The following is a 22,805-nucleotide window of genomic DNA, read 5'->3' as shown; positions in this document are numbered from 1 at the left end:
AAAGCAAGGATACCGGAGTCGAGCTCGATGGACGTTTAAGAGACCGAAGAATCATCGGAGATGCTGCCGGAACCAACCGAGAAGAAATCGGGAACGTGTCAGAAGTTCGCCGAAGAAATCGTCGGAGGCTCGCGGAGATCACCGAGAAGGCTCGGCTACTCGTTAAAGTCATCACAAAGATTGGGAGCTTGCAGGGAGTCCGTCGGAAGAAGTTCGTCGGAAAGCTCGCCGGAACAAGACTCGACGTTCGCGGTTAAAAAACTTGCTTAGGATGTTTTTTTTGTGTTATGTAGTTCACCTGTAATTAGGATTAGGATTAAGAGATAACCCTATATCCTGGTTAGGGGCCAACTGGGCCCAAAGTCAGATTTGGTTTGGGCTAAAATTAAGCCAAACAAATGAATTGGAGAGCCAGGCGGTGGCACCGCCTGGCTGGGCGGTGACACCTCCTTGGCTGGGCGATTGCACCGTCCAGCACCCGAGCGCTGGGCGGTGGAACCTCCAGCACCGGGAACCCTAAGAGAATTCTAATTTTGGAGCCCAAAATTTGAATCCTCTTGAGGCCTATAAATACCCCTCAAATCTCAGCTGAGGTTAGAACTTTTGAGAAGCATTTTGATTGAGAGAAAAGTCTTAGAAAGTCTTAGCAAGTCTTGTTTTCAATTTGCTAGAGAGTTCTCCTCCTACTTTCTTATTGAAAATTTGTAAGAGGTTGAGCTGCTTGTAAAAGGTTGTAAGAGGGGTGTTTACCCTTCCATTTCAAGAGACTTGCTAGTGGAAGGTGGGAGCCTCATCGAAGAGGGGCCTCGCAAGTGGAGTAGGTCATTTGACCGAACCACTCTAAAAATTGGCGTAATCTTTGGTTTGCATTTTATTATTGTCATTTACATTACTGCAAATCTTCTTACTGCTTTAGTTCCTTATTACCCTTGCTGCGCAACTTTAAGAATACGCTTTCAAGTTAAACTTTTCAAGTTCCGTTCTTATCGTACGAAAGATTTTGTTAAAATCGAAGTTTTAATCCGCTGCACTAATTCACCCCCCCCCCTCTTAGTGCCGCTCCGATCCTAACAGAAACTTCTGGCCCTGTATAATCAATTTTATCTTTGAACCTTTGCTATCACAAGTTAAAATCCATCCATCAACGATCTTTACTTCGAATCTGTCATAGTCTTCAATGTGGTGGACCAATCGATCAATAGTCTCTCTGTCCATAAAATTGTTAGTGCTGCATGTATCAATCAAAATAGTGACAGACTGATGCTTCAATGTTTCTCTGATTTTCATAGTTTGCAGGTTAGAGTAGTCGGTTAATGTATTCATTGTATGTACGGAAGGTTCAATGTCTTTATTAGAATTTATACCTTCATGATCGGAGTCCAACTCTTCTGCTTTCAGTTCCTCTCTAATTGGCTCAATCTTCATATGTTGCCCTTTTTTACATTGGTGCTCCATACTCTACTTTTCATCATAGTACAAACCCTTTGCTGAATTTTTCTTAAGTTCTTCTTGGGTTAGTCCTCGAGTGTCAAGGCTTTGGTTGCGGATAGATATGGTGGGTGGCTTACTGATCATCTGGTGGTTGTCACTTATGTTTCCATGATTTTCCTTGTTGAATTTTTTCTCATGTAGATGTGTGAATGAGATCGCAGCTATCATAGTGCGGGGTTGACGAGCCTTAACATCACATCGGATCTCTACAATAAGCCCTTCAATAAATGTATCCAAAAGTTATCGTTCTGACCAATCTCTAGCTTGATTTGATAATCTTTCAAACCTACTCTGATATTCTAACACTGTAGAAGTCTGACAAATTTTGGCGAGCTATCCATCCACCTTCATGTATGAGGAGATTATGTCACAATCTTGGGGCCATTTTCCAAAATTTTCAGATCTGTGCAACGTAGAACTTGTGCTCCCATCTTGTTGAAATTTGCTGAGGTTCTCCAATAGGCTTTTTTTTAAATCATTAAGTGTTTCTTGCAGCCGGTTCTCAATTCTGATTTTCAATGCTTCCATTTGTGCTTTCATTGAGTTATCGGTGGCCATTTTGTAAGACTGCAAATCTGTAATCTCAACTCTTGTTTCTGGTGTCAAGACTAGGGCATAAATCACTGCCCTACTCGTTGCTGTTGTTGTGATGCAATCGGTAGTAGCACTATTGGAATGAAGGGTTACTGCGAGGATGTGGGGATGTAGCTGCGTTCGCTGTGTGGGAGGCAACAATGCTTGTTGTGGTCGCTACGTGGAAGGATTGCTACTGCTGAGGGCTGGGAGGCAGCGATGGTGGCGCGGCTAGGGCAGCACCGCCAAGGGCTCGCCGCTACGATGGCTACAACAGTGCGGATGGAAGGCAACGTTGCTCTATCTCTGTCACACTGTAGAAGGAGGCACTGGTGAGAGGCAACGATGCTTGTTGCAGTCGCTGCGTGGAGGGATCGCTGATGCTGAGGGCTGAGAGGTAGCGATGGTGGTGCGGTAGAGGGCAGTGCTGGCAAGGGCTCGCCGATGCGGTGGAGAAGGCAGTGGTGGTCGGTGGCCTAAAGCAGAGCTTCCTACTCGCGGTGGAGGTCAGTGGCCGCCGGCTTCAACTTTATCGTCGCTCTAATACCAAATGATAAGACCCTAAAGTCTTATCGTAAAAAAGAAAAAGTGAAAGGGGATGATCACTTCGAAGGGATCGGCCTCCTTGATCACTTCAAGGGGATCAGCCCTCCTTGATCGCCTCGAGGGGATCGGCCTCCTAGGGTTTGTCAAAAGATAAAATAGTATTTTTCATAGATAACTAAAAAGAAGCAATTACATTCCTATTTATAGAGTTCCACCCAAAGTCCATCAGGACTTTAACTCTAATAATAAATAAATATTAAATAAACCTCTACTTGACTCTAATTGAACCAAACTGACTCAATAAACAATTGGACTAAACAGACTCAATAAACATTATTCAAAAGCTCAGAAAAAGGGTCATAATAGTTCCTGTTAAATCTCGGATTTTGATGAGGAAGTCAATTGTCATTTGTTATCTAATCTATATGTTGAGATAAGTGTGCAAGATTAACTACGATGAAAGTAAGACATGCAGTAGGAGTTGCGCCGGAGTCAGGACAATGATCACGTTGGGAGTTCGAGAGTTCGACGGAAGTTCGGACAGTCGTCGGAGGTTCTGCGGGAAAAAATTCGAGAAGTCCATGAGCTTGCCAAAGAAGCTCGTCGGAACTCGCCAAGTGGATCGTCGCAAGTCCAGGAGTTTTCCAGAAGTCCGCAGGAGCATCACCGAGGGTTCATCGGATGATCGACGGAAGTTCGCCGGAAGCTCGCCGGAAGAAGTGATTGATGCACCGGAGCAAGTTGCAGTAAATGTCTTAGGGAATATCGTAGTTAGCACAACGATTAAATTGTAAATGGGAGGTGATCCCATTAACTTAATCTTGGGGCAATTGGGCCCCTAAAAAACCTAAATTGGGCCAAATTGATCAACCCATTCGGACCCTAATTTCTGCCAGGCGGTTGAACCGCCCAAGCTAGGAGGTGGCACCGCCTAGGCTGAGTCTTCGAGGGAGACTGGGCGGTGCAACCGCCCCAGCCAAGAGGTGGCACCGCCTGGGCTCAGTCTCCGAGCAAGACTGGGCGGTGCAACCTCCCCTGACAAGAGGTGGCACCGCCTGAGCTCGGTCTTTGAGCTCTGGCAGGAGGTGCAACCGCCTCAGTCAGGAGGTGGCACCGCCTGAGCTCGGTCTTCGATCTCTGACAGGAGGTGCAACCGCCCCTGACAAGAGGTGGCACCGCCCAGAGGCTCAGTCTTCGAGCTCTGCCAGGCGGTGCAACCGCTCTAGTCAGGAGGTGCAACGGCCAGATCCCGGAATTTCGGGAATTGACAGTTTTGAGCTCCAAATTTGAACTGGGTTGGGGCCTATAAATACCCCACCCATTTAGCACTGAAAGAGCACTGAACATACACCGAAATCTTGATCTTGTTCTGTGATTTTTAGAGCTCAAAATTGTTGTAAATGCCAAAAGTTCTTCTCCCTCTTTTCTTCCAAGTTCTGAGCTTTAAAGAGAGGAGAGAAAAGTCTGTAAGGGTTGTCTCCTAAGCCCGTCAAAAGGAGTGAAACTGTAAAAGGGTGGTTGGCCTTCGCCTATTGAAGGAAGGCCTCTAGTTGACGTCGGTGACCTCGTCGGTGGAGGAAGCCAAAAGTGGAGTAGGTCAAGATTGACCGAACCCCTCTAAATCACGGTTTGCATTTACTTTGAGCATCTTATCTTTACTGCAAACCTCCTCAATAGCTTAATGCCTTCTGTGTTTTTACAAACGTGTTTCAAAGTTTAGTGCTTTCCGAATCGGCGTTTAGACGCAAATCAGTTTTATCATACGAACTTCATATATCGGTTTGCGCTTACATTCTGACTTCCATCATAACTGCAAACTACCTTTATATCCTTGCTTTAACTACATCTCACTTCATCTCAAGTTAAAGTGGTTTACGAATCGGCTTTCACACCGAAATCGCTTTTATCGTACGAACATCGTATTTCAGTTTGCGCTTATATTCTGGTTTTCATCATAACTGCAAACTGCCTTCATAGATTGACTTTAATGTCATCTCGCTTGATCTTAAGTTAAAGTAATCTTAGAATCGGCTTTCACACCGAAATTATTTTTATCGTTCGAACGTTTTTTTATCGTTGAAAGATTTCCACTGCACTAATTCACCCCCCCTCTTAGTGCTTTTGATCCTAACAGTTCCTCCCTCTTCAAATCAGCCTTGTCCTCAAGGCTGAGCAGCATCGATCTCGGGGAGCTTCTCTTTCAGCAATTTAGCCATAGACTATCTACAATGCATCAAAACCCGTTGATCAAGTAAGTATGGTCTCCACTTTTTGATAGTGTAAGCAACAGGTCGGTCTTTCAGTATAGTAATCATTGTATGAAACTTCTGACTCTATATAATCAATTTTATCTATGAACCTTTGCTATCACAAGTGAAAATCCGTCCATCAATGATCTTTACTTCGAATCGGTCATAGTCTTTAATGTGGTGGGCCAATCGATCAACAGTCTCAATGTCTATAAAATTGTTAGTGCTACACGTATCAATCAAAATAGTGACAAGCTGATGATTCAAAGTTTCTCTGATTTTCATAGTTTGTGGGTTAGCATAGCTAGCAAATGCATGCACTATGTGTGTGATGGCTTCAATATCTTTATTAGTTTCCACACCTTTATAATCGAAGTCTAACTCTTCTGCTTTCGGTTCCTCTCTAATTGGCTGAATCATTAGATGTTGCCCTTGTTTACATTGGTGCTCCATACTCCACTGTTCATCATAATGCAAACCCCTTGCCGATCTTTCCTTGCTAATTTTTTTCTCATGTAGATGTGCAAATGAGATCACAGCTATCATAGTGCAGGGTTGACGAGCCTTCACTTCACAACGGATCTCCGGATTAAGCCCTTCATTAAATATATTCAAAAGTTGTCATTCCGACCAATCTCTAGCTTGATTTTACAATCTTTCAAACCTACTCTGATATTCCAACACTGTAGAAGTTTCAAAAGTTTTGGCGAGCAGGCAATCAATATTCTCATATTCGGATGGGCCAAATCAAACAAGAAGCCCTCTTTTGCACTTCTCCCACGAAAGAACTCCGTAAACAGATTCATACCAATCGTACCACTGGAGTGCATCTCCATTGAGCTGGATTGAGGCTATTTTCACTTTGGTTTCTTTTGGGGTTCAGTGAAAATGGAAAAAATTTTCTGCCCAAGAGATCCAACTGGTCAGATCTCCATCTTTCCATCTTGAAAATTCCAACTTCATGTGTAAGTTGTTTGTGTCATAATCTTGGAAACTTTTTCTGTATTTTCAGATCTGTGCAATGTAGAACTTGAGCCCCCATTTTGTTGAAATTTGCTGAGGCTCTCCAGTAGGCTCTTTTTGAAATCATTAAGTGTTTCTTGCAGTCGGTTCTCAATTCTGATTTCCAATGCTTCCATTTGTGCTTTCGCCGAGTTATCAGTGGCCATTGCATAAGACTGCAAATCTGTAATCTCAACTCCTATTTTTGGTGTCGGTCAAGGGCATCAACACTGTCGATGCGAAGTTGCCGAGGAGATAGACGCTGAGGGCATGCTACGGTCGCTACGTTGGAGGAAGAGTTGCTGCCCTGTTTCTATCGCTGTGTGGGGTGAGAGTGTTGGGGTTGGAAGGCGACTGCATTGATGTGGCTATAGCTGTTGTGACCTAAGGGGCGATCGACGAGCAACGGGGTTGAGGCTGAGGTGATGGCAACCTGTGGTTGTGGTAGAATATACTAAGCAAGGGGGAGGAGGTATCAAAGCGATGATAATACCCTAATGGTCTTATCGTCACTCTGATACCAAATGATAAGACCCTAAAGCCTTATCGTCGCTCTGATACCAAATTATAAGACCCTAAGTCTTATCGTGAAAAAGAAAAAGAGAAAGGGATGATCATTTCGAGGGGATCAGTCTCCTTGATCACTTTAAGGGGATCGGCCCTCCTTGATCGCTTCGAGGAGATCGACCTCCAAGGGTTTGTCAAAAGACAGAATAGTATTTTTCATCGATAACTGAAAAGAAGCAATTATATCTGTATTTATAGAGTTCCACCCAGAGTCCACTAGGACTTGAACTTTAATAATAAATACATATTAAATAAACCTCTACTTGACTCTAACTGAACTAAACCGACTCAATAAACAACTAGACAAAATAGACTTAATAAATATTATTCAAAAGCTCAAAAAAAGGGTCCTAATAGTTCCTCCCTCTTGAAATCAGCCTTCTCCTCAAGGCTGAGCTATCATGCCCCTCAAAATATCGATAATATTAAAATTCAAGAAAACAAATCAATCAAGGATCCAAACTAACATTTGAGGTCAGTAAGAAAACATTCAGATTAAAATTTCACCTCTATAATCTATAAATTTATAAACCCTGTGCAGTTCATAAACATACAACACATCGCTCGATGATTCATAAAATCTGTACCCAACTCACCAAAATAACGACCACAACATAAATTCACAAATTTATAAACCCTGTGCAGTTCACAAACATATAACACATCGCTCGATGATTCATAAAATCTGAACCCAACTCACCAAAATAATAACCACAACATAAATTCACAAGTGTGGGAGTTTGTACAATCATAAAACCAACGTTTACCATAAGTTCATATCGTTACACGAATTAAACTTAACATTCCAGAATATTAAACATAAGAGATCCTTTAAACTTTTACAAAATCCACAAGTTTAGATTCATCGTTAACATTTCATTAGATGCAGCGTGTGCTTATACAACAAAAACATATATACTAATAAAGATCTGCCCAAAATATTTTAGCTTTCCACTGCCTCAGCCCAATCTTAAAATTTAAGCAAGCGACAAGCTATCCTAAAAAATTTATACAACAACGGGGTGAGCATATAAAGCTCAGCAAGTGACTAACATATCCATGTCAAAAGAGGATAATTTCCAAAGAGATAAAGTTTCAAATGCAAGGCAGAATATAAGAATTCATAGACGTAATATCATTAGGTGCAGAATGACAATTATCATTTCAATCATACATATTTGGTTCATAACAGATGGGGCATAGAGTAATTGGAGCATATCAACCACGAATGAAACGTTCCGGAGCATATCAATAACAAATGAAATATTTCGGAGCTTATCAATGACGTATGAAATGTTCCGGAGCATATCAACGGTGTATGGAACATTTCAAAGCATATCAAAAATAAATGAAACATTTCGGAGCTTATCAATGGCGTATGAAATGTTCCGGAGCATATCAACGGCATATGGAACATTTCGAAGCATATCAACAATGAATGAAACATTTCGGAGCATATAAAAAAACAAATGAAATGTTTCGGAGCTGATCAGTGGCATATGAAATGTTCTGGAGCATATCGATGGTGTATGGAATATTTCGGAGCATATCAATAACAAATACCAAACAAAAGCTCAAACGTCGTCTTTGACGTTGCATTCATATCATTCTTATCCAAAGCATGTATAGAAACACATAACCAAAGCTCTGGATATCATATCAAACATACAGAAGGTGAAGTAGGACCATAACATAATATGGTACATCCATTTCTGAATGACCACCAAACATAAGTCTCCCATGTCTGGGAGGTCTCCCACGTCTGGGAGCTCCATCCACCCACGTCTGAGTAAAGTCATAGGGGCCGGCAGAACATCTCAGGCTCTATGCATAACTCCCTTCACCATTTCTGACGAAGGTTCACAATATCCCACAAACACCAGAGTACAAAAGGATAGTATGAACAATGAATAGCACATATCGGAAGCACACGCGGAACAACAAAACGTACATGTGCCTTTGCGAGTCAATTCGAAGTAAGCAATAATCTTTCACAATTATATTCAGATTTGAAACGAATTGAAAGCAAGGGCACATATGGAATCCAAGTAATCACATACAACTCAATTCAAATAAGAAGGTTAGAAGAATTCGATATCCAAAGGAATGAAACTAGAATAGGCACACATCGAAAGCAAATGCGGAACAATGGGTTATACATGTGCCTATATAAGACAATGTGATATAGCATAAACGTTACACATTATGTTCAAGAATGGTAATAATTTATAGACAAGAGCAAACGAGAATTCAAACATTAATATAAGCCACAATTGAGAGAAGGGAATTGAACAAAATCTATTTCCAAACGAACGAAAACAGAAGATACGAAATCGATCAAAGCTCGATTTCTGACAAAATTTGAGAGGCTCAGTGGATAAATACTTCAGATTGTCAATTATGCTCCAATACCCTCAAGAAGGCTATTATGAAAGATATATTAATCTATTTTCTGTTGAAACAAGTTTCATACAAATCATGGTTTCCAACAAGGAGTTACCTTTGATTTGGTAACACAAGGTCAAAAACAAAATCACTGTTTTGCAAAATTCATAGGGTCAGATTCAACAGATAATAGGGTAGGCATTTGAATTCCAAATTTTTCAATCTATATGTCAAAAGAAAGGTCTACAAGTCTAGTTTTGAACGAAATCAGTTTGGTATAAATCATAATTTTCAATAGGGACTTATAGGTATTTTAGTATCAAAAGGTCAAAAATTTTGATCCCTGTTCTGCAGCATCTATAGGCTCATTTGAAACAGACGTTTGGGTAAGTATTCGGTGTCCAAAATCTATAAAATCAGTGTCAAAAGAAAGATATAAGAGTCTAATTTCATAGAGCTAGGTCCTGCCTAAATCCACATTTGGTGTTAAAAATTATAGCTGAAATAGTGTATAGGGGTCAGTTTACCGAAAAAATTTTAGATCATTGGTTTTATGTCCAAAGAGAGGAATATCAGGTTCTAAGCATAAATCTTTCAGAATCAATATAGGAACATAGACTAATAGTTTTGTAGGATGGGGTTAGAACACTTGCCTTTGAGAATTTTGACCCTAAATGAGAAGATTTGAGCAAGAAACCTCAAAGCCCCAAATTTTTTTCTTCTTCTTCTTCCCCCTTTTTCTTCTCTTCTTCTTTCTTTCTTTCTCCTATGCTTCCATGCAGCTGCCTTCTCTGGTTCCTTATATATGAAGGCAGAGAGGCTTAAACGGTGGAATTTGTAATTTTGTGCATTTTGTAGTTTAGTCCTTGTATTATTATATTTACGATTAGGTCCTTAGGGTTTACATATAGGTCCTCAAAACTTTTTTTTTTTTTTGAACAAATCCCCCAAATCTTATGAATAAGTTCTCAGATTCATACGTTGGCTCTTTTATCAAATTTAAAATAGATACTTACATTATAACTAGAAACTTATACGAAAATTTCGATAATGAGGGATCTTACACTCTCCCCCCCTTAAAAGAAAAATTTAGTTCTCTAAATTTATCATACCTCTATCAATGAAAAGATGGGGATAAACCTTTTTCATTTCCTCCTCTAGCTCCTAGGTTGTTTCCTCTCCAGAATGATGATTCCAAATTACTTGAACTAGAGGGATAACCCGATTCCTTAGGATCTTTTCCTTCTTATCAACAATTGAGCGGCCTCTTCCACATAAGATAAATCTTTATCGATCTCCATCAGCTTATACTTAATGATATGAGAAGGATTAGGTATATACTTTCTAATCACTGAAACATGAAATTTATTATGGATATGACACAATGATGGTGGCAAAGCAATATTGTAAGCGACAGAACCAACCCAATCTTAGGCTTAACTTTTCTTTAGGATTTGGTTCTTGATATTTGGTTTATTAGGTACACATACTCTATCCCCAAATCTCAATAGGCCATCCTTTGAAACTTGAAATTTTGGCTTCAATTCCTTTTCTACTTCATTCCTCAAGTAGATTAAACGTGGATCTCGTAATTGTCTTTCCTTAATTTGTTGAATAAGATCAGATTGCACCTGAATGGAGGCCATCAATATCATTGAGTCTTGCTCTTTCTTCATAGCATTCAAATCAAAATTTTCTTCTAATAACTTTTATTGCTTCATGACTAGACTAGCCATAAAACATATAGATTTTCTACTAAGAGCATCAGCTACCACATTGGCTTTGCCCGGGTGATAACGGATGGCACAATCATAATCCTTTAGAAGTTCTATCCATCTTCGCTGTCTCATGTTTAAGTCTTTCTGAGTGAAAATATATTTCAAACTCTTGTGATCAGTCAAAATTTCAAATTGCCGACCATACAAATAATGTCTCCAAATCTTTAGAGCAAAAACAATTGCTGCCAATTCCAAATCATGAGTTGGATAATTCAGTTCATAACCTTTTAATTGTCTAGAAGCATAAGCAATCACTCTCCCTTCTTGCATTAAAACACATCCGAGGCCCTTTCTTGAAGCATCAGTATAAACTACAAATCCCTCACTACCACTTGGAATAGTGAGAATAGGAGCACTAGTCAATCTTCTTTTTAACTCTTGAAAACTTTGCTCACAATCGTCACCCCATACAAATTTCACATTCTTTTTAGTGAGTTTGGTGAGAGGTTTAGCGATTCGAGAAAATCCCTCCATAAATCTCCTATAATAACCTGCCATGCCCAAGAAGCTTCTAATTTCTGTTACATTTGTTGGTACTTCCCATTCAACTACAGCTTCTATTTTCTTTGGATCAACAGATATACCCTTCCCTGAAATCACATGGCCTAGGAAAGCAACTTCATTCAATCGTAATTCACATTTGCTAAACTTTGCATACAACTTCTTTTCTCTTAGTATGGACAATATATTTCTCAAGTGTTCCTCATGCTCCTGGTTACTCCTTGAATACACCAATATGTCATTAATAAATACAATTACATAGCCATCCAAGAGCGGTTGAAATATCCTATTCATTAGTTTCATAAAAGCTACAGGGGTATTAGTCAAACCAAAAGGCATCACCAAAAATTCATAGTGACCATATCGAGTTCTGAAAGCTGTTTTTGGAATATCCTCCTCCTTGATCTTCAACTGATAGTAACCTGACCTCAGGTCAATCTTAGAGAATACTTGTGCACCCTACAGTTGATCAAACAAATCATCAATTATGGGTATGGGATACTTGTTTTTGATGGTCACCTGATTCGACAGTCTATAATCAATACAAAGCCTCAATGTTTCATCCTTCTTCTTCACTAATAGTACCGGAGCACCCCATGGGGATACGCTGGGTCGTATGAAATCCTTATCTAATAATTCTTGTAGTTGCTTCTTTAATTCCTCTAGCTCGAGTGGTGCCATTCTGTAGGGAGGCTTAGATATTGGGGTTGTACTAGGGACCAGATCAATAGCAAATTCACCCTCTCTATCTAGAGGTAAACCAGGCAAGTCATTTGGGAATACATCAAGGAACTCTTTGACCACTGAAATTTCATCTAGGTGGGTTTTCTGATTTGAATGCTCCTTTACACACACCTTATAACAAAAACAATCCTTCTGCATACGACGATAAACTTGAAGTGCTGATATCAAGCAAGGAGGCAAATCATGCCTATTGCCCTCAAAGTAAAATATAGGCTGATCTAGTATGCAGAAAGTAATTATTTTTTTGTAACAATCACTACTAGTGTGATGAGAAGATAACAAATTCATGCCAAATATAATATCAAACTCCAAATCTTTAGGAGAACTAAATCAGCAAAAAGTTTAAGTTCTCCAATAAAATCAGACAAGAGGGCCAGATTCAAGTTCGTTATCAAAGAATCTCCAATGATTGTATTTACATATAGCACATAATGCAGTGGTCTAGATTGAATACCCATGTGATAAGCAAAATATTACAAATCAAATCGTAGATGGGACCCATGGTCAAACAAATATTTGCATTCTTTCATAAACATGCATAATACCTTCAACCACTAATTCAGAAGTTTTTAGAATCATATTCAGTGATAGCATATACTCTAACATGGGCTGATGATTTAAGAGGCAGTGACTCTTTCTTCTTGTTCAAAGGGCAGTCTTTTATTTTATGATCCAACTTTCTAGAAACAAAATAGACTCCAATCACCCGAAAACATAAATTTGTTTCATAATTTAACTTGTAATTAACACATGATTGGGTCTTTTGTGGTGACTTCCCATTTCAAATTCAAATGTCTTGACCCTCTTGTTATTACTTTTTGATTCATTTCCAATCATGTTTTTATTGGTAAACTTGTCCTTATCATTCTTGCCACTGATCTCCAAAAATTTTCAAAAATTCTTTTCATTGTTGCCATTAATGATCAGCCTCTACTTCTAATATAAGGTGGCAAAAGAAATCTTTCGATCATCAAAATAATTTTGTATATCAAATATCTTCTCTGTTTGCATCATCCGTTTTTCTACCACTAATGAAATGTCTTTCATTACGCTACTCTGATTTAGTATCCCCGATCAATCCTTTCATTCCCCTTAATTAATCAGAAACAAATGAAATAGGAGGACCAAATGTCCTCGTCATCCCAGATTCCTAAAATGCATCAAAGAAAATTTCCACTAATCACTATAGTTCACTAGACCTCAATATATTTTGCACGTAAACATATCAAATATTTCAGTGATCCTCAAACCAAGCTCTGATACCACCTCTATCACACCCCTCAAAATATCGATAATATTAAAATTCAAGAAAACAAATCAATCCAGGATCCAAACTAACATTTGAGGTCACTAAGAAAACATTCAGATTAAAATTTCACCTCTATAATATATAAATTTATAAACCCTGTGCAGTTCATAAACATACAACATATCGCTCGATAATTTATAAAATCTGAATCCAACTCACCAAAATAATAACCATAACATAAATTCACAAATTTATAAACCCTGTGCAGTTCATAAACATATAACACATCGCTCGATGATTCATAAAATATGAACCCAACTCACCAAAATAATAACCACAACATAAATTCACAAGTGTGGGAGTTTGTACAATCATAAAACCAACGTTTACCATAAGTTCATATCATTACACGAATTAAACTTAACATTACAGAATCTTAAACATGAGAGGTCCTTTAAACTTTTACAAAATCCACAAGTTTAGATTCATCGTCAACATTTCATTAGATGCAGCGTGTGCTTATACAATAAAAACATATATACTAATAAAGATCTACCCAAAATCTTTTAGCTTTCCACTACTTCAGCCCAATCTTAACATTTAAGCAAGCGACAAGTTATCCTGAAAAATTTATACAACAACGGGGTGAGCATATAAAGCTCAGCAAGTGACTAACATATCCATGTCAAAAGAGGACAATTTCCAAAGAGATAAAGTTTCAAATGCAAGGCAGAATATAAGAATTCATAGACGTAATATCATTAGGTGCAAAATCACAATTATCATTTCAATCATACATATTTGGTTCATAACAGATGGGGCATAGAGTAATTGGAGCATATCAACCATGAATGAAACGTTTCGGAGCATATCAATAACAAATGAAACATTTCGGAGCTTATCAATGACGTATGAAATGTTTCGGAGCATATCAACGACGTATGGAACATTTCGAAGCATATCAACAATAAATGAAATATTTCGGAGCTTATCAATGGCGTATGAAATATTCCGAAGCATATAAATGGCATATGGAACATTTCGAAGCATATCAACAATGAATGAAACATTTCAGAGCATATAAAAAAACAAATGAAATGTTTCAGAGCTTATCAGTGGCGTATGAAATGTTTCGGAGCATATCAATGGCGTATGGAACATTTCGGAGCATATCAATAACAAATACCAAACAAAAGCTCAAACGTCGTCTTTGACGTTGCATTCATATCATTCTTATCCAAAGCATGTACAGAAACACATAACCAAAGCTCTGGATATCATATCAAACATACAGAAGGTGAAGTGGGACCATAACATAATATGGTACATCAATTTCTGAATGACCACCAAACATAAGTCTCCCACGTTTGGGAGGTCTCCCACGTTTGTGAGCTCCATCCACCCATGTCTAAGTGAAGTTATAGGGGCCGGCAGAGCATCTCAGGCTCTATGCATAACTCCCTTCACCATTTCTAGCGAAGTTTCATAATATCCCACGAACACCAGAGTACAAAAGGATAGTATGAACAATGAATAGCACATATCGGAAGCACACGCGGAACAACAAAACGTACATGTGCCTTTACGAGTCAATCCGAAGTAAGCAATAATCTTTCACAATTATATTCAGATTTGAAAGGAATTGAAAGCAAGGACACATATGGAATCCAAGCAATCACATACAACTCAATTCAAATAAGAAGGTTAGATAAATTTGATATCCAAAGGAATCAAACTAGAATAGGCACACATCGAAAGCTAATGCGGAACAATGGGTTATACATGTGCCTATATAAGTCAATGTGATATAGCATAAACGTTACACAATATGTTCAGGAATGGTAATAATTTTTAGACAAGAGCAAACGAGAATTCAAACATTAATATAAGCCACAATTGAGAGAAGGGAACTGAACAAAATCTATTTCCAAATGAACGAAAACAGAAGATACGAAATCGATCAAAGCTCGATTTCTGACAGAATTCGAGAGGCTCATTGGATAAATACTTCAGATTATCAATTATGCTCTAATACCCTCAAGAAGGCTATTATCGAAAGATATATCAATCTATTTTCTGTTGAAATAAGTTTCGTACAAATCATGGTTTCCAACAAGGAGTTACCTTTGATTTGGTAACACAAGGTCAAAAACGAAATCATTGTTTTGCAGAATTCATAGGGTCGGATTCAACAGATAATAGGGTAGGCATTTGAAATCCAAATTTTTTATTCTATATGTCAAAAGAAAGGTCTACATGTCTAGTTTCGAACGAAATCAGCTTGGTACAAATCAGAATTTCCAACAGGGACTTATAGGTATTTTAGTATCGAAAGGTCAGAAATTTTGATTCCTGTTCTGCAGCATCTATAGGCTCATTTGAAACAAACGTTTGGGTAAGTATTCGGTGTCCAAAATCTACAAAATTAGTGTCAAAAGAAAGATATAAGAGTCTAATTTCATACGAGCTAGGTTCTACCTGTTGGGCTGATGGCCCATATTCAGCTCATGTGGGCTTTATCAGCCCACAGCCCACACCCCCTCTTAACCTAACCCAAATTAAGATTAGGGAGGTGTGGTGGCTGCGTTTTAGAGGCAGATTAAAGCTATAAAAAAGCAGCAATGAGGCAGATCTTTGGAGCGATGAGATTCCAAAGAGAAGAAGGAGAACAAGGCAGAAAAGGAAGAGAAAGAAAGGGAAGAAGACAAGGACAACGTAGAGAGACTGTTCTCAATCATCTAGTAGTGTTCTCATCTCAGGTTAGATCAAATCTACAGTAGGCTCTTGCTGTGATTACTTGGGAGGTTTTAGATATTGTGGGCAGTGACGTGATCCTTGTATCCCAGTTATTCTCTTGTGGTTGTTGCTAGGGTTTTGGGCAAGAGATTGAGATTTGTATATTCATTATTCTCATAGTGGATTATCTCTAGTTTGCCCCGTGGTTTTTACCCTTCACATTGAAGGGGTTTTCCACGTATATCTTGGTGTTCTGTTTGATTGTGTTTCCATTTTATTCCGTTGCGTATTTTGGTCTTCTAGTATTTGTTCCTATACAAAGGTTATTCCTGTTTATATCCCCATCACTACCTGAATCCACATTTGGTGCTAAAAATTATAGCTGAAACAGTGTATAGGGGTCAGTTTACCGAAAAAATTTCAGATCATTGGTTTTATGTCCAAAGAGAGGAATATTAGGTTCTAAGCATAATTCTTTCAGAATTAATATAGGAACATAGACTAATACTTCTGTAAGATGGGGTTAGAACACTTGCCTTTGAGAATTTTGACCCTAAATGAGATGATTTGAGCAAGAAACCTCAAAGCCCCAAATTTTTTTCATCTTCTTCTTCCCCCTTTTTCTTCTCTTCTTCTTTCTTTCTTTCTCCTGTGCTTCCACGCAGCTGCCTTCTCTGGTTCCTTATGAACGAAGGCAGAGAGGCTTAAACGGTGGAATTTGTAATTTTGTATATTTTGTAGTTTAGTCCTTGTATTATTATATTTACGATTAGGTCCTTCGGGTTTACATATAGGTCCTCAAAAATTTTTTTTTTTGAACAAATCCCCCAAATCTTATGAATAAGTTCTCAGATTCATACTTTGGCTCTTTTATCAAATTTAAAATAGATACTTACATTATAACTAGAAACTTATACGAAAATTTTGATAATGAGGGATGTTACATGAGTAGCATCAATCTCGGGGAGCTTCTCTTTCAGCACTTTAGCCAAAGACTATCTGTAATGCATCACAACCCATTGATCAAGTAAGTATGATCTCCACTTTTTGATAGTGTAAGCAACAGGTCGGTCTTTTAGTGTACTAATCATTGCATGAAACTTCTGGCCCTGCATAATCAATTTTGTCTTTGAACCTTTGCTATCACAAGTGAAAATCCGTCCATCAACGATCTTTACTTCGAATCCGTCATAGTCTTCAATGTGGTGGGCCAATTGATCAACAGTCTCACTGTCCATAAAATTGTTAGTGCTGCATGTATCAATCAAAATAGTGACAGACTGATGCTTCAATGTTTCTCTGATTTTCATAGTTTGCAGGTTAGAGTAGTCAGTTAATGTTTGCATTGTATGTACGGTAGGTTCAACGTCTTCATTAGAATTTATACCTTCATGATCGGAGTCCAACTCTTCTGCTTTCGATTCCTCTCGAATTGGCTCAATCTTCATATGTTGCCCTTGTTTACATTGGTGCTCCATACTCCACTTTTCATCATAGTACAAACTCTTTGCTGAATTTTTCTTGAGTTCTTCTTGGGTTAGTCCTCAGGTGTGAAGGCTTTGGTTGGGAATAGATATGGTGGGTGGCTTACAGATCATCTGGTGGTTGTCACTTCTGTTTTCATGATTTTCCTTGTTGATTTTTTTCTCATGTAGATGTGCGAATGAGATCAAAGCTATCATAGTGCGGGGTTGACGAGCCTTAACTTCACACCGGATCTCTGGAATAAGCCCTTCAATAAATGTATCCAGAAGTTGTCATTCTGACCAATCTCTAACTTAATTTAACAATCTTTCAAAACTACTCTGATATTCCAACACTGTAGAATTCTGATAAATTTTGGTGAACTGTCCATCCACCTTCACGTATGAGCAGATTATGTCACAATCTTGGGGCCCGTTTCTAGTATTTCCATATCTGTGCAACGTAGAACTTGAGCTCCTATCTTGTTGAAATTTGCTAAGGCACTCCAGTAGGGTTTTTTTTTAAATCATTAAGTGTTCCTTGCAGCCGGTTCTCAATTCTTATTTTCAATGCTTCCATTTATGCTTTCATTGAGTTATCGGTGGCCATTTTGTAAGACTGCAAATTTGTAATCTCAACTCCTATTTCTGGTGTCAAGATTAAGGCATAAATCACTGGCCTACTCGGTGCTATTGTTGTGATGCAATCGGTGGTAGCACTATTGGAATGAAGGGTTGCTGCGAGGATGTGGGGATGTAGCTACGTTCGCTGCGTGGGAGGCAATTATGCTTGCTGTGGTCGCTACGTGGAGGGATTGCTACTGCTGAGGGCTGGGAGGCAGCGATGGTGGCTCGGTTAGGGCAGCACCACTAAGGGCTCGCCGCTGCAATGGCTACGACGGCGCGGATGGAAGGCAATGTTGCTCTATCTCTGTCACACTGCAGAAGGAGGCATTGGTGAGAGGCAACGATGCTTGTTGCAGTCGCTGCGTGGAGGGATCGCTGCTGCTGAGGGCTGAGAGGTAGCTATGGTTGTGCGGTAGGGGTCAATGCCAGCTAGGGCTCGCCGATGCGGTGGCTACTGCTAGTCATAAGTGCCCAGCAAGCCAATCACGTGAGTGATGGCACGTGTGACTTGATACAGAATCTTTTTGCTTATTATATTTTGGCGTATATCACTTTATAACTATTGCATAAATGCATATATATTGTGATGTCCTTGGATTTGTGCAATGGGAATCGGATCGTGATGAGATCACGATAATGAGATCGATTCACCTTTAAACACATATCCTAAATAATCCCGGTCATAGGTTACTCGAGAGGGACATCGTGATAACCGGATAGACTTGTGTGCTGTATACCCGTCCATATGATGGATACAGCTGGTCTCATAGCTGCTCGTGTAGGGACACTAGGGATACAGTACAGGTGCTCATTGGAGAATGAGTTCACTGATTGATCCGCTTACGGAATGCTGGATGGTTGATGATGCCTTATTGTCAGACAACAATTCCGTAGTCCTAGTGGTGTATCTGGTTCTTAGACTTGAGACACCAAGGATGTCCTGTATGAGTGCTCCACTCTTTGATACCAGACTTATAGGTTTGGCTGTTCCCAGATCTAGTACAGTTGGTCATTGGGAGTGGTAGTCGACCTTACGAGGGCTATTGAGTGTCGATAGAGGATCATCCACTCTCGGTATCATGAGAGGAATATCCCATGTGTTCTTGCTCAGACAAATCCCTGGCCAGGGTCATTCGGGTTGAGAGAGAAAGAGTTCTCCGGGAGAATCCGATTAGAGCGAGACTCGAGTAGAAACCGTATGGGTCTGACAGCACCATGCTCGATATACGGTCTCTGGGATATTAGATGGATGAGGGACTATAGGTACATGGTAACTAAGGACAGACAGGTCCAATGGATTGGATTCCCCTGTATCGTCTGGGGACTAAGGCGTAGTGGCCTAGTACTTCCGTAGTCGATGAGTCGAGTGAATTATTACAGAGATAATAATTCACTGAGTTAGAAGGAGTTCTGACAGGTATGACTCACGGCCAGCTCGATATTGGGCCTAGAGGGTCACACACATATGGTAGGCATTGCGATGAGTAGAGGTTCGGATATGAGATATCTGACGGAGCCCTTGTCTTATTGGATGCAGATCCAATACCCACTAGGGAAAGGACCCATTAGGGTTTTGACACGGGATCTCTATAAATAGGAGGGATTCACAGCCTCATAGGCTAGAGTCTTTGCTTGCCCTTCCTATTCTCCTCTCCCTCTCCACCTCAGAGTAGGCCTGGAGTTTTGAGGAGCGTCGTCGCAACCCTGCTGTGTGGATCACCGCTAGAGAGGAGGACGCTTGACCTCCTTCACCCTCTCCTAAGGATCTGCAAGGAAACAGGGATATACGATCTCCCTAGGTAACACAATCTCTATACGCAGTTTTGTGTTTTTGCGGATTTTGCGCACCAATCTTCGCACGACGATGAACATCTTTTTGGGAATCGGGGATTTTTTGTTTTCTTGTTCTTCCGCTGCGCATATGATGTCGCCCCCCCTATGATTTCTCAACAGTGGTATCAGAGCCAGGTTGTTCGTGCGAATGATTGGTTTTTGAACTGCGTGTGTTGTGTTTAGGAAGAATATTGACGTCAAAATCGTTGACGCAAAAGCGAGGAAGGGCAGTAACAGTTGCTGCCGTCGATCTGCATGCCTGCAGCCACCTGCAGCGGCAGCCGCAGCCAGGCAGCACAGCGCCGGCGCATGCGCCGGCGCTATGCCTGCAGCAGCCGGCCGGCGGTCTGCTTGCAGCAGGCTTGCTGCCGACGGGGCTGGCAACCCACGGGCAGAGGCGCCGCAGGGCAGCGGCGCCTGCCGCCGAAAGGAAGCGGCGCCTGCCGCCGTAGGGCAGCGACGCGCGACGCCTGCCGCCGCTGCTCCCGCGGGCGAAACCCCCCCCCACAGGGGCGGCCGCCCGGCGGGGCAGCACCGCTTGCGGAGGTAGCGACGCCCGAAGGGAGAGCCCACCTGCAGCGGCAGCGCCGCCAGCGAGCGTGCCGCCTGCAGGCGAGGGCAGCGCCCTCGCCCCGCCGCACAGGCCGCCGCCAGCAGGGTGGCGGCGGCGGCAGCGGCAGCAGAAAGAGGGAATTAGGGTTTTCTGGGAAAAAGACAATTTTGCCCCTCGGAATTTGAGAAATTCCAGTTTCTGTCTTTTGTCCAAATTACGAAAATACCCTTAGGAATTGAGAAATTCCCTATATATCCCTGATTTCAGAAAATATTAATTAATTAAAAGGTTTAGTTGATTATTATTTTTATTATTATCTAGTAGTCCTACATGATGATGATTATTTATACATGTGATGTATGATGTGTGGACGGATGATCATGGACCGTGTGATGTGTGTACTTGTGATTATTATTATTGAGGTCTGCGAACCTCCATTATATTTCTCGTTTATTGTCGGGCCTGCGTGCCTATGATTAAGTTGTAATCACATGAGGAGGCGCAGCGGGAGCGTGGATGCGATAGCGGGACCCACGAGACGGACGATCGTGATGCATGGAGATGCATTAAGATGTCGACGGAACCGACGAGGACGAGATGGACGATCACAGGGCATGGAGATGCACCGTTGCACACATAGATCTTGATGTGAGTGATTAGGCCTACTGGCTCGGGCCTAATCATATTAGGTTGTGGTCCATGATCATCTGGTGTGATTGCTTATACACATACTAGATATGTATATATATTTGCATGCGATGTAGATATATATTAAATATGTATATGTGTGACATGTCATATTAGGAGACCAAATTATAGAAACATTTCTCGATAATATTAAGTCGGTAAACGTGAGACAATTAGATTGACCCACGTGGCCTTCCATCGTTATGAGTAGGAACCGATTCCCGGTGTAGGTTGAGTTGGTCGAGTCCCTCGAGACTCACCTATATCGCGATTCGCTATCTTACTTACGACATAGAGATGTCACCGGTGACCTGAGGGCATGGTATGCTTGGTCGAGTCCCTCGAGGGTATATCATCAAATCAGACTCATCTTGTAACGAAGGTGTTGACTTAACCGAGCATCATGGTTGATCGAGTCCCTCGAGGCCATGGTGATTCGGAGGCCGAACAGGACGGGAATCACAAGGAGTTGTGATCGGCAAGAGTTGTCTACCTTTTAGGCTTAGTGTGATTGGTCGAGTCCCTCGAGGTTACACTAAGATGCTGATTGGATCCTGATCCCCACTAGAAGTCTGCCGGAGACTTCCGTTTCACGTGCTGAGGGTGTCGCGTGACTCGTTAGTAAAATAGTGGGAGCATATTAAGATAGAAGTCCATATCTTGATAGTTTATTTCTTGCAAAATCTGCATGTTATTCATTTTTGCTACATCTTTATTTTCAGAAAATGTCGCTTTCAAATCCCTTACGTGGCATACTTGATGTCAACCGCCTCACTGGTCCAAATTATACGGATTGGCTCCGTAACTTGAGAATTGTTCTCACAGCGGAGAAAATCGTGTACGTCCTTGATACAGTGATGCCTACGCCCGAAGAAGGGGCAAGCGAGGATGAGATCGCCCGCTACGTGAAGTACATTGATGACTCCACTCTTGCTCAGTGCTATATGTTGGGCTCTATGACTCCAGAGTTACAGAGACAACATGAAAAGATGGATGCCAGATCCATTCTCCTACATGTCCGTAAATTGTTTGAGGAACAGGGAAGGACTCAACGATATGAGATATCCAAGAGCCTTTTCCGCGCTAGGATGACTGAGGGGACACCGGTTCAGAACCATGTCCTAAAGATGATTGAGTGGATAGAGAAACTCACAGGTCTAGGAATGGTCCTAGAGGATAACTTGTGTGTGGACATTGTGCTTCAGTCCCTACCAGATTCCTTTTCACAGTTCATAATGAACTTTAATATGAACAAGCTTGAGGTGACTCTCCCAGAGCTCCTCAATATGTTGAGGGAGGCAGAGAGTACTATTAAGAAAGAGAAGCCAGTTCTCTACACTGGTGAGACCAGAAAGAAAAGGAAAGCAGAAAGGTCCCTTAAGAAGGGAAAGGGCAAGGGCAAACAAGGTAAAGCAAAGGTTGCTAAGAAAGACCCAACAAAGGACAAAGGCCAGTGCTTCCACTGTGGTAAAGATGGGCACTGGAAGAGAAACTGCAAAGAGTACCTTGCAGAAAGGGCGAAACAAAAGCTTGATGAAGCTTCAGGTACATTCATGATCAGTCTCCATTTGTCAGACTCTTATGATAACACATGGGTATTAGATACCGGTAGTGCTTATCATATATGCAATTCGTTGCAGGTTCTGGCAAGGCCTAGGAGACTAGAGAGAGGCGAGATGGACCTCAAGATGGGTAATGGAGCAAAAGTTGCTGTATTAGCTGTTGGCGAGGTCGCCCTACATCTGCCTAGTGGAGCTTTTATTGCATTAGATGCATGTTATTTTGTTCCTTCTATTATCAAAAACATTATCTCCATTTCAT

This window comes from Musa acuminata, chromosome BXJ3-1, assembly GCF_036884655.1.
Source record: "Musa acuminata AAA Group cultivar baxijiao chromosome BXJ3-1, Cavendish_Baxijiao_AAA, whole genome shotgun sequence".
Classification (NCBI taxonomy): Eukaryota; Viridiplantae; Streptophyta; class Magnoliopsida; order Zingiberales; family Musaceae; genus Musa; species Musa acuminata.
This window is presented reverse-complemented; position numbering follows the sequence as displayed.